General features: G+C 47.9%; 1 protein-coding gene across 2 annotated transcripts in view; it reads left to right on the plus strand.

Annotated features, from left to right (window-relative positions):
- Chst8 (carbohydrate sulfotransferase 8) overlaps positions 1–15,422 on the plus strand; it is a 118,787-nt gene that overhangs the window by 36,102 nt on the left and 67,263 nt on the right. Inside the window, exon 1 of one of the 2 annotated variants that reach the window (XM_047529308.1) lies at positions 3–96. The exons of the other annotated variant lie outside the window; for it this stretch is intronic. The gene's annotated coding sequence lies outside the window, so the exon portion shown is untranslated. Of the gene's footprint in view, positions 1–2; positions 97–15,422 lie in introns of those variants that run through there. 2 annotated transcript variants of the gene reach the window in all.

The following is a 15,422-nucleotide window of genomic DNA, read 5'->3' on the forward strand; positions in this document are numbered from 1 at the left end:
TTGGAAAACTTGTTTGTGTTACATTTTCGGTGTTACCCTTTTTAAGAGTGGAAGTCGGTCCTGACACTACAACAGGAAGTTCCAAAGGCCTCCAAGGTAGGATCATTTCCATCAGCCATAGGCACCTGTAAGTTGTGCTGGCACCTGACTGTGTGTGCCAGACAAACTCACAGACACACAAACACTTGCCTGCACCTTATAGCGCCAGTATGGATGGATACCTGGCCTGTCATACCCCCTGCCTCTGGCTGCAGGCTACAGAGGTCCCAGTGGTATCCAAAAATAAGCATGAGCATCAGGACTGTTGCTTTTGCTTTCTTTGACCCTTTTGAGGAAACTGACAATGATGCATGAAGTTCCTGTCAAGGATGGATGGCTGTCTCTTACAAAGCTGGAGCATACCTCCTTTAGGGGTATTGGCAAATTCTGGACACTGAACCACCCTCATGACTTCAGTAATGTTGGTCTGAGATCGTGTGAAATTGTTTCCCAAACCTGAGTGTTTTTTGATTTCTTTCTGCAAAGCTGCTTTCTCTGCTTTGCATGAGAGAAATTAGCAATGGGTCACCTCACCGGGATCCCAAAAGCCCATCACCCGTCTGTACAAAACCCTCACAGTCCTAAAATATATAAATCCTCACCTTCTTGGGGAAACTCCCATGAAACCTGCACTGAGGGCAACTGGACATAGCCAAGAAATTCAGAAGGTAGCCCAGGGGACTTCTTTGTAAAACTTCTCAACAAATGTGACTTAGTGTGGACTTTAAGTTTTGCGAAAGGTTAAACCTATGATTGTCTATTGTCTGTGATGACTGGATGGGAGGGAATGTGGTGCCCGGGTATGTGGTTAAAGGCACTGACATTGCTGGGAGTGGTGACGCACACCTGCAATCCCAGCGACTTGGGAGGCTGAGGCAGGAGGATGGCGAATTCAAATCCAGCCTCAGCAACTTGGTGAGGCCCTGAGCAACTGAGCAAGACTCTGTCTCTAAACAAAATACATAAAGGGTTGGGGATGTGGCTCAGTGGTTAAAAACCCCTGGGTTCAATCCTGGTACCAAAAAAAAAAAAAAATGTTATCATTAAGAAAATGCTGGGGTGCAGCTGGGTAGGAAGAATAACTTCTAATGTTCTGTAGCACAGTAAGATAATAATGGATGACAACAATTAATTGTATATTTCAAAACAGCTAATAGAGAGGATTTTTGAATCCCAACACAAAGAAATGATAAATGTCTGAGTCAATGGATATGCCAATTACCCAAGTCTGATCATTACACATTGTATATATGTATTGAAATGTCACACTGTGCCCTATGAACATGCACAATTACAATATGTCAATTAGAAAATAACTTTAAAAAGGAGAAAAATCTTGTTTTCTTAAGCCTTGGAGACAGCCAATAGAATTGATTATGTCTCTGAACTGGAGTCAGATTTCTTCGAAGTAAATGAGCTGAATTGGAAAATAATATTAGACTTCCATGTGTTTTCCAGCAATGCTGAATTCAAGACAAGGATGTTGTGTGTGTCCCTGTGTGTGACTACAGGAAAAAACTTTACAACTATTTTCAAAATATACTCTCATTCCCTGCCAAGTGCCAGCCCTAGCATTTTGCCAAATTTCTTTTAGAAGACTTCAACCTTGTGAACAAAGTAATTAATTATGTAAAAAGAAAAGGAAAAAAAAGTCCAAAACAACAGAAAAACCAACCAAACAAAAACCCCCAGTGCGCTGGGTACTGTGCTGTCTTCCTGAGGCTGTGAAGTTGAATACCAATGAGTTCAAATTGTACCACTGGGTTCTTCTGATCTGAACTTAAATTGTCAAAGGTGAGGGGTGAGTGTTTGGGCTGAAGGTTACCATAAGTTTAATCATCAGGGAAAAAAGCAGCTGCGTCAGACTTTCCAAATTGATCATTCTGGATGGCACTTGGCACACTCAGCAGATGGAATTGAAATAGCTTTGCGAACACAGAGCTTACAAATAAATACCAACCCCATTGCTCGTCAGGACACACGCCAGTAGAGGTAGCCCGAGGCCAGCGCTGGCTGCAGAACATGGTGCCAAGAATGGGCAGCTCACCCTCCTCTCTTGATGAAGTGCTCCTGGGCCAGTTTTCTGGAAGCCCTTTCCAGGAATGTCACATTTTTCTGTGCTCATGGGACATTTCCTGGAGACCTCCTTGGAAGCTTCCACAGCTCCTGTTTCTTGCAGGCATTCAGACCTTGCCAACTCTAGGATGATGGAGTTGCCTGAGAGAGAAGCACTCAGAGGATCTCTGTTCTTCCTCAGCATAATCAATCACCCACCTGATCAAGCACGCTCTAGGAGCCAGGCACTGCTCCGGGGCATGACTGTACCGTCCAGTAGTCCTTACAGCAGTCTCGCAACACAGCTGGAAACCGATGTCATCCACATTTTGCTGATGAGAAAACTGAGGCACAGAGAGGTTAAGTAACTTGCTCAGGATCAGTTAACACAGCTGCTAAGTGGTAGGGCCAGAGTTTGGATCCAGGTGACCCGGCAGCTCCAAGCCCCAGTTCCACCTCTGGTCATCACCGTATGTCCTGTGGTTCCATTGTGCACACATAGTCTGGGCAGCTAGGGTTCCTAAGCTTCTGACTGGGAAAAATAAGCCAGGAGGCCAGGTGTGATGATAAGAGTGACTTACAGTTTTTACAGAACCCAGAATATCCATTCCAAAAAAACTCCTGGCCAGCAAGTAGACCCAAGAGACACACTGATATCGCAGCATCAAAGTAAACAACACATGCTTTCCAACATCAAAATAAAGTCCTCCTCTGAAAGTACCAGTTCTCACATAAGAATGGCAGGTGCAGCTTTTCATGTCATAGTTGGGGTCTCTCCAACCTGCATGGCCAGGGGGATCCTGCCAAAATCCAACTTAGATCATGTCCTTCCTCTGCTCCTGCATCACTCAGACACAAAGCCAGAGTCCTTGAAGTGGCCCATGGGACTAGCCCCTCTACTCAGATCACGTCGTCTTTGACTCTCCTTTATGTTCACTTCTCTCCAGACACACTATGTATTAGAAAGGCCTCCAGCCCAGGGCCATTGCACAGGCTATTCCTTTTGTATCCGCATGGTTCAAATGGCACCTTCTCAATGAGGACTCACACATATTTAGGTCCTGAGACCCTGCCTCTAGCCTCAGTGTCTAGTCTGTTCTCTCCTGATTGGAATGCAGTTCTATGAGGGCAGGATCTTTCACTGATGGATCCTAGTTTATAATAGTGCCAGGCAGGTAGAAGATGTTCATTAAATATTTGTTACATGGATGGGCTACCTCTGGAGGTGAGAAAGAGGGAAGCAATAGGAGGGCTTCTAGGGGACTCCGCATATTGGTAATTGTTTTATTTTTTAAGCTGGGTGCTGAATGCCCTGGTACGTGTGTGTGTGTGTGTGTGTGTGTGTGTGTGTGTATGCATATTTTGTATATCTGAAATTTTCCATAATGAATTTTTAAAAATCAAATGGAGGCAGAGATAGGGCATTAGCTCAGTGGTAGAGTGCTTTCCTACCACGTGCGAGGCCTTTTGGTTCAACCTCCAGCACCACACACACAAAAAATCAAATTGGGACAGAAAGTAAATTTTATGTATGATTCGTACAAGTGGGATAATCCACTTCCTCACCTGAATGTTTTGCTTTGTTACTGCGAACTACAGCATAGGAATCCCTTATGTAAAATGCTTGAGACCAGAAGTGTTTGGGATTTCTAAAATTTTCAGATTTTGGAATATTTGCATTTATATAATGAGATATCTTGGGGATGAGACCCAAGTGTAAGCACAAAATTCATTTATGTTTCATATACACTTTCCACCCATAGGCTGAAATTATTTTTATACAACAGTTTGATTAGTTTTGTGTGTGAAGCAAAATTTCACGGTGTGGAATTTTCTGCTAGTGGCATCATGTCAGCAGATAAGAAGCTTTGGGGTTCGAAGCATTTTAGATTTGAGATTTTGAACCTAGGTGTGCTCAACCCATACTTGGTGTTGGTGGTTAGAATGGCAGGTTCTTCGGCAGATGCTTCGGAAGCAAGGAAGATGCAGAGGGATAGGAAGGGAGGGTTGGGGCAGGGACTCTGACCAGAAGGGCAACTTGGCTTCTGTAAGCAGATGGCAAAAGAAAGGAAGGGAGCCCTGTGCTCACTGTTGTGTGCGAGCTGGGGAGGGCGAGAAACTCGGCCAGAATAGAGACTCCACCAGCTTCTAAGAGCAGGATGCTTAGGGTGGTGTCTGGCAGAGGGTCCTGCGTCCTCTGTGTGACAGAGAAGAGAGAGAAAGAGAAACAATGTTTTCTGAGCCACTGGGAAGGGTGAGGCAAGTTCAAGGGGGCAAATTCAAGGACCTGGATGAAGATGTCACTCGGAGGAGTCTCTGGGTCTAGAGGCACATACTCAGCGCTGAGATTCCCTGCAAGAGGATCTGACTCCTTATAAGATCCCCTTTGTGGACTTGTCTGGAATCACTTCCAGTTCACATATATAACGCTGGAGGAGGAGGAGTCTTGGCTGCGTGGACGCTCTGGCCCCGCCCAGGGCAGGGCTGTCGGTGGTTGAGGTGAATTGACCAATATCTGAGTCTCATGCCTGGGAGGACACATCTGGTCCTCGTACATGCCAGGCAGCTTCCCAGATGTCGATCAATGCCTCTGGTCCTGATTCCTTTTGAGAAGTGCCATCGATCAGACCGGATGAAAAACAAGTGCCACAATGGGGTAGGGGGAGTGAATATTCATTTGGAAATGTCAATGAGCAAGAGGAGATTATGACTGCGGTGACTTGCCTGGCAGGATGGATTTCTGGCAGGAGGTGAACCACATGCCTGTGGGGGCTGAGGGCACCAGCCAGTGACCCTTGGTAGGGTGGTGAGAGGGGACCAGAGAAAGTGTGGAACCGGAAGGTCCAACGTGTTTCCCTCCCACCCCACCCTCCCCCAGTTCTGGAGTGCTGATTAAAGCTGGGGCTGAGAGTGCTTTTGGGTGTATGGGTGTGTCCTGCCCAGGGTCTTTGTCTTGAGGTGTACACAGTGACCATGAGGCCTAGGGATAGCTGCTCTTGTGGAAGGGGTTGAAAGCTCTCAGGACACAAAGTTGCCAGCAGAGAGAAGGGATCTGCTGAGCCTGCCTCCCTCCTAGGCATACTGCAGGGATTTCAGCTGGAGGGGGTCTCAATTGTTTTTTTTTGGGGGGGGGAATACCAGGAATTGAATCCAGGGGTGCTTAACCACTGAGCCACATCCCAGCCCTTTTTATTTTTTATTTTGAGAAAGGGTCTTGCTAAGTTACTGAGGCTGGCTTTGAACATTCGAATCTCCTGTCTCAGCCTCTGGAGCTGCTGGGATTGTAGGTGTGCACCAGCCAAGACCCTTCTCGCTTCTGTTATTGCATCCCAACTGTGCATAAATCATGGCTGGGGCCAGAGGGGCTGAAAATTTGAGACCAGGGTCCTGTATTATGGTGGCTCCTTGCCTTGGGATGAAGGGATGGATTCACCCATTTTGCCCTGGGAGCCCTGTCTCTGGCTAAGAGGCTTCCTAGATGGAGGTGGCAGTCATTGCTGCTGGCCTAGGAGACCAGGAGCCCTGCCAGCCCGTTGCCAGGTGCACTGTCACCTAGGTGTGGCCTACCGCTCCCCCCAGCCCCAATTAACCATCTGCAGGAGCTGCCATCGGCATGGGGGAGGAACTTGGTCCTGCTTCTCTGTGCAGACTGTTCAGCTAATGAGGGGGTTTGTGAAATTTTTAATTATGGCTTCCATGCCTTGCTTAATTATTTGCATATGGCTTTTACAAGTGAGACGAGGATGTCTGCATGCAGCGCTTCTCCTCGGCCCCGCATTTGACTTTAATTAAAGGCAGAACCTGAGGTCTTTCCATCACTAATGATCGTGGAAAATTAGCTTCCAATTCCCAGGGGTCGCCAGAGTGATGCACCCTGAGGCAGAGAGGGGACTGAGTGGAGAGTGGAGTGGAGGCACAGATGGCAGATGGCCCTGCTGAGCTGCCACTCTCGAGTCCTCCCAACCCAGGCCACCCTCCCACCACCCTCCCTTCAGGCTGGGTGAAGAACAGGGCCTCACTGTCCTCTGCCAGGAAGGAGTCTGACCTCAAGCAGCCACCGGAATGGAAGGCAGCACCGTGAGATGCAGTGAGGGCAGTTGCAGGCTATTCTCCTGGTGGCTGTGAGCAGGGTAGGGCCTGGCCACCAATGGATTGCTCCTAGCCGATGGCCACAGACAGGAATGGGAGGTTCTGAAACTATGTGTCCATGTGTCTGTTCAGCACACGCTCAGCCCTACACACAGATATGCAGCACAGAGCCATGGGGGGACATAAAGGGTTCTCTTACCCATGCATGTGTATGTATCTGTGTTCAGAGTTCCCCTTCTATAAGAATACCAGTCCTTTAGGATTAGGGACTCACTGTACTCCAGTATGACCTCATCTTAACTAATATTCTGCAATGACCTTATTTACAAGGAAGGTGAGATTCTGAGGTGCTGGGGTTAGGATTTCAACATAAGAATTTTGTGCATGGGAGGGATGGATGTAATTCAACCCATAACAAGTGCAAGTGTGTGTATGTGTGTGTGTGTGACTCAGGTGACTCAGGTGGGGAGAAGGAGGCAGAGGTGGACTGGGACATGCCCTATATCCTGTGCCACACTCCCCTGGTTCCACCACAGTGACTGTCCTCCATGCAGAGGCAGATGCCCTGTGCTGAAGCCCATGTTTCTGTACCAGTGCCATTGGGTCACAGCGCCGTCGGAGCCAGCTGCTGACCAGCAAGGTCACTGCAGCTTCTCTTCACACCAGCAGCTCACAGGTCAGGGAGGCAAAGTTAGCTTTGCCTCTGCTCAGCTAACTTTGCACAAGAGACTTTGAATCAGTTTCAGACCCAGGGGTTGCATGCCATTTCACAATCCAGGCTACATTTTTCTTAGCAAGAGTGGCATTGGGGGGACCCTAGTCAGAGCCAGCTTGGACACAAATTTTGATTGACTCAGGTAGGTTAGCCTTCCTTCCTCTGTCTCTCCCTTCCTCCATCCCTCTCTTCCTTCTTTCTGCTTGAAATTGTGCATGCTAGGCATGTGCTGTACCACTGAGCTATACCCACAGCCCCTTGAATAGGTTTTTAACATGTGCATTACTTGCCAATTTAAAAATCAGAAACTTTCAGTTAGAAATCCAGGTTTCCAAATTAGCAGATCTGAAGTTCTGGATCTGCTGCAGATGGTTATTGGATGTGTTATTTTAAAAATAATTGTCATTATAAAAGGGTCATATGGTTATTACAGGAAATTGGCTTCTTCAGACAGGTGCTCACTAAAGACCAGCAATTGACCGCTTTGGTTCTCTTCATAAAAATGCATGTTTCTACCTGTCTGCCTTCCTCTTTTTGGCAACCTTTTAAGAAGTCAGGGTTCAAGCAGCCCCATACGTGATAGATGACAGGGTGGTATAAGGGCACAAGCTTGGGGCCTGTGTGGATGCTGTTCTATTTTAAAATTCTTTCAGTCAGCTGAGGGCTTCCTTCGTCCTTGACCCACCCCCCTGGCCTGGCACACAGATACCATGGTGTACCACACCCAGGATCTTAAAAGTTTACCCCTTTTCTTCCTGTGTCCTTAAGGCTGAGTGGTAAACACATCCAGCACTCAATACAGTAGAAAAGAAGTTACAGACTCAGGGAGAGAGAAGCTAGACCCCTTGCATGTTGTTCAGGATAAGTAAAGTCAGCAAAACCATTTGTAAAGAAGAAGCTGTGGAGGAGTGGGCCCTCTGCAGAGAGAGCTCTGGGTCACAGCAGCACATCTGCCTGCCCTGAGCCTCTTCCCTCTACTCCAGGACAGCCACCCATGACAGCAGGGGTCTTCACAAATAGCCCCATGGTGTCAGGCCACAAAGGAGCTACTTACTGGTCAGGAAAACTGAAGCTCAGAGATGTGACAAGATTATGCCCAAAGTCCCCAGTGAGAAAATGTAATGCTGAGTATCAGACACTTGGAGCCTGGGGCTGTCTTCTCTACACTATCCTCTAACCATTACCCGTGTTGGAGGAAAGCCCACGGCTCAGGGATCCATGGCAGGTGGGCTGAGGACTACTAGGGAATAGTGAGAGATGAGACCAGGGGTGAGAGGTTAGCAGAGACTCGATCCTCAGGTTGTTTGTGGGTCACACAGGGATGTTTGAAGAACTCGGGACACAGGACAAGTGGGGCCCTCAGTTGGTTTAACTGGACTGACCGCGAATGTACTGCAGGATCTATACAAAGTCAGGGAGCTGTCCAGACCGTAGGTGCTGAATCTGTGTAGCACCAAGGGTTGGGAGAGACAGAAGGAGCTCAGAAGGCTGAATCTGTGGCTGGATGGAGCGGAAGAGGGAGGAGGTTAAGGAAGGCCCAAATTTCTGTCTTTTCAACATCCCATAGAGAAATAAGGGGGCACCAACGGATCAGTTGGGGTAAAGGGGATTTGGAAGAGAAGATATCACTGGAAGACGATGGAGGGGCGAAGTCTCACGGAAGAGGCAAATTTCTTTCTTATGCCTACCCATGCATTAGAATTTCCAGGTCCCTGAAGCCTGACTCCCTCCTGTTGGCCTCAGAGCAACCAGGAGAGGACCAAGAGGCTTGATTGTTCTGCCATCTTCTTAGTCCTTGAGTCCTTCAGATTGGAAGATAACAGCCTGTTCAGAGATGAGCTCGAGCAAAAAATCATTCTTGGAGTGGTTGAAGGTCGAGAATGTATCGGTCATTACTGGAGCCAGCTTAGAAAGGCTAGACGGCTTGCAAAGGGGATGATCATGCATGGGTACAGGCACATGGAACACACCCGGGTATAGGAACTGCTCTTCACCTTCACCCTTCTCTACGTCTCTCTGCTCATTACACATTGCCCAAGCACCTGCTCTGTGCCAGGCACAGTTGGAACTGGACACACAAAGGCAAGTCCTCTTGGAAACCACAGGGAAAGGGATTCCCTGGAGAGAAGCCAAACCTCCTTGTCATTTTCTCCTCCTCTGGAGTCTCTGGATTACTGTTGGCAGCTTGGAGGCAGCTGCACCCTGCCAGGGGCCAGGGCACTTCGGGTTTACTATGTACTCCTTTCTAGCTGTATTATACCCCAACTTTCAATTTTGAGAAGTAAATATGCAATTTTTTTCTTCCCTATAATTTTCCCTGCTGAGGCTGTGGATGTCAGAGCAGCTGGAAAATGTGAATAGCTCAGTGCTTTCTAAAAGGAAAAGGAGGCCGGCCGTGCAGCATCAAGCATCCTTGGCTGCTCTTGGCAAGATCCGAAGGCTCTACTGGGGGAGATGGTCTCCAGGCTGTACTGTCAGGGGAGCTCTTAACCCAAATAATCCTTGTCCCCGCCTTCCTGAGATAATTGTCAAGAAGCAAGTGTGTGTGCACATGAATGCATGTGCACAGAGAGCACGTATACATTTGTCTTGGCAGGGTTGTTGAGGTGAGTGTATTTGCTTACTTTCTGCATATTCCTCTAGAGACTTCCAAACCTTCATGTCTCAGTAACTGAAGGTCAGGACCGTCTTATCTAAGCTTTTGTTTGGGAAAAGCAGTGGCTGGAATGGAGAGAGACAGGATTTGAGTCAGACAGATCAGGGATGGCTCTTATTTACTGTGTAACCTTGGCAGGTTTAGTCTCCTTGGGTCTTAATTTTGTCAGCTGTGAAACAGAGACATGCTGCCTGGATTCCCTTCCAGGGAAAACTTGCTGACCACCCACAGGACATGTGGTCAGTGGCTACTTCAGGATCTGCCTCAGCTTCGGCAGGCTGCTTCATCTGAGGTCATACCTTGCCCTGGTCAACCCACGTCCGGCTGTGGAAGATTCTGGAGATGTAAAGATATAACCATTTCTACCTGCTACAGGATACTCTGAAGGCTCTCCCCACTCCAGAGCTTCTCCCATCTACTTTGTCTTTCTCTTCTTTTCCCTTCATAGGTGTTGATTCTTAATAAACATCTTGCACCCCCAAACTCCATCTCAGCATCTCCTTACAGAGAACCAAACCTGTGATAAATAAGGATAATGATTTTCACTTCAAGAAGTTATTGTGTGAAAGCTTAATGGGATGTTTTGGTAGTATCCAGTGTATCCTGAAATATTAACAAAGCATGATAAATATCTGTTCCTTTCCCTAGCCTGCCTCTAAAAACTGAAATCCTATTCTAGGCCTTGAGCAGGTGTTTAGAACTTGTGTTCTGTAAGATTGGTTTGAGAAAAGCCCAGCAAGGAAAGTGGCAGAAGTCTGTACTGTGTCTAAATCAGAGAGCCTGGCCGAGGACTCTGGAGCCAGTCTTGTCCCTGTGAAGTTCATTATCCATGGATCACGTCAGCCCTCTTCAAGGATCCTCACTGAAAAGAAATTGAGCATGCAAATACTCTTCTATCATAATCACCACGTATCCACAGGGTAATTCATAAAAGAGCTGGAAATATATTGAATTTCAATATTGTTTTAGTCCAAATCAATATTAATAATTGTTTGCATTTTTAAAGTGCAATTTGCAATTGAAAAATGCACAAAGATCAACCGGTAGTTGCTAACACATCAAATTTTCTTATTAAAGGCATAGTCCCTTAACTTTAAAATGTTTCTTATACAATAGGGGATGGCACTGATCCATGAAAATGGTTATCTATTATTTACATGTACAACATTAGAATCTGCTTCCATTATGCATGAGCTGAAAGGCCAGTGATTTTTATTTTTAAGTTTTTGGTTCTTTAAAACTTCTTATTTTGAGATAATTATGTATTCTTGTACAGTTGTAAGAAAGAGTGCAGAGAAACCGGGTGAAGTCTTTATACTGTTTCCCCTTATTGTGATGTTGTGCAAAACGTTGGTGCAATATCACAACCAGGATGTTGACACTGATTCAGTCAAGATAGAGGACATTTCCATCACCACATGGATCCTTAGGTTGCCCTTTTAAGTTCTTTAAAAATTAAAGATTTTTAAATGAAAAGGGTGACTGTAGATACAGTAGGATCCCTATCATTAGCCCTGTGTAGATTTCTGCCTCAAAATGATTTCTGTCATTTTATAAGTCACTGTTCCAGCAGGCTCAGGGTAAAAGTTCATACACAGAGGTATGGTCCCCTAGGTTGGGAGTAGCCACAGGTGGGATTCACCTTAACCAGGATAGCCTCAGGTAGAGGCCTTGCAGATCAGAAAGACCCCCAGAAATACAATTCCAGTTAGGCACCTGCAGCAGAGCATTTGATCCCTCAAACAAGGACAGAGCTGTCATGAAGGAGGACAGCTTGGCAGGCTTGTCTGGTCCATAGGGAACCTGCTGTCTCTGGAACAGCACCTCTTAGGGTGTAGAACTCTGGGATATGCCCCCTGGTGGTCTTCCTGAGGCCTGTGGTCTTCCTGAGGCCCGTGGCCTGGCAGTGGCCCAGATCCATGGTGAGAAACAGGTGACAGGTGTGGGTGAGGGACACTCACCACAGGACCACGCTCTGCCTGAAGGTGCCTTTCTGTTTCCTAAGACATTTGTCTCACAGCAGAGATTTAAGGCAGTTGGAAGCTCCTCTGCGGTAGATATTTTGGAGGAGGACTGAGCCCAAGATAAGGAGAATCAAGTCATGAGGGTCATGCAGCTAGTTGGAGGGGAAGCCAGGCCCAGAACCAGGGCTCCCTACTCTGAGCCTGGTGCCTATCCCATGATACCCACTGCTTAGTTCAAGTTGTTCATTTATCTTTCTACAAAATATTTAAAATTTACCAATTTTAACCATTTATAAGTGTCCAGTCTAGTAGCATTTAGTATATCCTCACCTTTCTTCATCTCCAAAACTTTTCATATTCCCAAACTGAAACTCTGTACCCATTAAATACTAATTCCCTGTCTCTCCTCCTGGCTCCCTCTATTCTACTTGCTGTCTCTATGAATCTGACAACTCTCAGCACCTCATATAAATGGAATCATATAGTATTGTCTTCTTGCAACTGGGTTGTCTCAATTAGTATGTCTTCCAGGGCCACTCATGTTTAGCATATATTGCTTTCACTGACTTTTGGACAACCCAGGGGAACTAATTTTCTTTGGAGGTTTCCTGTCATCACCTGGTATTGGAAAGGTTTGGAGATGGTCAGTTTTCTGGCATCCAAATGACTTGTGTATATGTTTGTGCATATATTGCACGTTAATATGCACACATATATAGAGAGATTTGCCTTTTGAACATACATTAGTCTTCAAGCCCCTTGATCAGCAATCTCTCATTCCCAACAAGAGAGTTCAAAAGCAGGGTTTGGGTGGAGAATGTGCCTTGAGTATTTTTGAACTGTCAGGCTCCATCGGGTTCCTGAGGAACCCAGAAATGGGGTGGGATGGAGCTTACTTCCTACCTCTTTTCCTGTCATGGGGTTGGACTACTCTTTGGATCTGATTCCATCCCAAACCTGATCAAAACAAACACACAGTTCCCTGAAACATAAATGACCTTTTTAAAATTCCAAGTTCATGGAGTGCCTCTCTCCTGATGGCCCCCAACACTTCCATCTATTAACTTGAGCTCATTCCACATGCGGCAGAGGTTATTGATCACTTTCCTTGTGCCAGGCTCTGTGCTAAGTGCTGGGAATACAAAGATGAGGAAAGGCTCAGAAGCAGCTCCCACAGCTCTGAGTCTGAACCTGGTGATGAGCACCTGTGGGAGAAGGGTCAGTGCCAAGGCTCCCAGGCTTAGGGGACTTGGGGTGCTGATTGGGCATCCAGGCTGCTAGGGCAGGGGTGAAGAGGAGCTCAGTTTCTCTTCCTGCACAATTACCATCCCCTCCTGTGTCCCATTGGCTTAAAATGCCTGAGCATGTAGTCCTGGGCAGAGATGGTATCCATGGTGTGGTTCTCCCTCTAGCAGCAGTTGATGGCTTGTATCCTGTGGCTCTTTGGTCAGGCCCTCAGAACCCTCTCTCTCACTGCAGCTGTGCATCACCCTTAACCTTCAAGCAGCTCTTATTTGTGTATGGGATAGTGGGAGGCTGGGTTGCAGTGTTCCTTGGCGGCAGGGATTGGAGGGGTACCAGAGCAAGGCTTTGGGGGTATTTCAGCCTGGTTTATACCCCAGTATGCCCTTGTTCTGCCCCATAGAAAGCATAAGGGAATTGAAGGGGATCCTGTGTTGTGGTAGAGGAGTGGATGGCAGGTGAATTACTGCCCCCCAGGACCGGGGTGCAACTAGACAGGCCCAGATGTGCGTGGCTGGGCCCTGAGGATTTCAGGACCCAGGCCAGCGTTCCCCAGACCCAGCGGGTGGCGGGGCAGGAGCAATTCTGAGTCTGCAGCCCCGCCTCGGAACCCTAGCGCTTGCAGCCATCCGTCATCCTCGCAGAGCATTGCAACTTTATGCCTACGCATAAAAACTGGAGGGACTCGTCCCAGAGTTTGCTGCTGCCGCCGCCGCCGTTAGAGCGGTTTTAATTAGCTGCAGGATTTTAATGAGCTGAAATCAAGAAGAGCCCCATCTCAGAAGTAAGCCGGAGCCGCACACATGGAAGAACTAGTCTGACAAAACAGATGGAGGTGGTACTCTCGGGGGACTGGGCTGTGTGCTCTGTTCAGCGAGGAGCAGATGAGTTTCCAAGGCCAGGAGGCTGAGGTGGGAAGCTGGGGGTCAGCTGCCGGTGCCCGGCTCCAGTGAGGGAGGGGGAGAGCTGGGCGCCGGGTCCCCTAGGCTGCCGCGGCAGAAGGCACGGTGCCGGATTCAAGGTGACGGCAGTGCCTGGCTCCATTCTCCTCAAGTTGCCATAGCAGCCTCTCTCCCGAAGAGCAGCTTCTCCTGGAGCCCTCAGCCGGGAGGGACGTCATTGTTCGCTCCTGCCCGTGCAAGGAGGAGAAAGACGGACAGAGAACTTTCCTGGGCCTGGGGCCCACTGACCACGTGGGTGCACCCAAGCTGTCGGGAACAGGATGCTGGGGTGGCTCCCCACAGCCAGAGGGTCCTCTGGGTGATTGTGGCCAGTGTCCAGGCCTTGGAGCAGCTGCAACCAAGCGTGTCCTTGGAGCCGTCCGTGCGTCCGGCTGTCGCCACTGGAGGTGCGTGTATTTTGGCCCAATTCCCAAGTCCTTGCTTGTGCCCTGAAGTCAATTTCTTCAAAAAGACCAAAATTTAAATCAAATAAATAAGGAAATGGGAGGAATCGTTGGCCCTGCCCTGTGTCCCAGGAGGTGTTTACAAGATTAATTGGATCTTTTTTTTTTTTCTTCTTCTTCTTAAAGTAAAAATTGGTGATGCCATTCAGGCCTTGGGGAGAGAAGCCGTTGGGAGGACTAGGAATTTTGAGTATGGCAAGAACCTCCGGAAACTCAACAGGGCTGTGTATTTTTCTTGCCTTAAGCCTCCCCGTTCTCTACCCCTGTCATTTGAATTTTCTTATTGTCTGTTAGTCTTAGAAAGGACACAGGGAGGTGAGGGGAGATGGCACTTGTCATAGGAGCCAAGTGTGATATTGTGTGTGGTGAGGATGGGACATCCCAGGTGGGAGCTGAGTCCTAATGGGGCCCTGAGACAGCCAGGCCCTGGTCTGTGACAGATTGTAGTGTCTAACCCCAGTGCTAGATTGAAAGAGAGGGAGATGAACAGCCTTTGGACCCGACCTGCATCTCCCCATTGTCTTGAAAATATCTTACGACTTTGTAGAAAAGAATCCTCAGGGGAACAATGGGGGATAAGACACACACAGCACCTGCAGTGTGAATCCCTGGTCTGTCGGGGACCTCCCATCCACTCCTCACCTTTGGGAGGAGTCTTCTGTAGATTCTAAAATGCTTGCTCCCTCCTGGGGCATGAGAGACCCAGCCAGACTTACAAGCTGGTTATCCAGGAGAAGAGGGCTGACCTTTTGAGGAGTTATCTGGGCATGTGGTCCCCAGTGAGAGCAAACATGGAGAAGAGGGTTCCCAAGGAAAAGACTGGGGTCTGGGGCTTAGGGGCTTGGACAGGGAAGCCACAGAGTGCTTTAACACCAGCTTCCTGGCTGTGGACAAGGTGCTTGTGTTCTCTGGAGGTTCTCAGAAGTGACAAATGTGCACAGATGATTCTCCTGTCACCGTGAAAGTGCAGGGCGGGGGACAGTGTTCTCTTCCTCACCAGATTTGGGGGCAGGGATGTGATCCTTGTCCTGGCTATCAGCCACGTGGGTGGTTGGAGCCTGGTTCCATTTGGTGGGTTTGATGTGAGCAAGATTCAGAAAGCTAAGACAGGTCACAGCTGTAGGAATCATTAGTCATCAACAGGGGAAGACTGTACCAGCTCTAGTGGTGACACTGTAACAGAAGATTGGGGAGGGGAGGAGAGCGACCAGCTTCCGTCGCCACATCTGTAGCACCAGTTACTAAACAAACAAATGA

The sequence above is a fragment of the Sciurus carolinensis genome, chromosome 16 (assembly GCF_902686445.1).
Source record: "Sciurus carolinensis chromosome 16, mSciCar1.2, whole genome shotgun sequence".
NCBI lineage: Eukaryota > Metazoa > Chordata > Mammalia > Rodentia > Sciuridae > Sciurus > Sciurus carolinensis.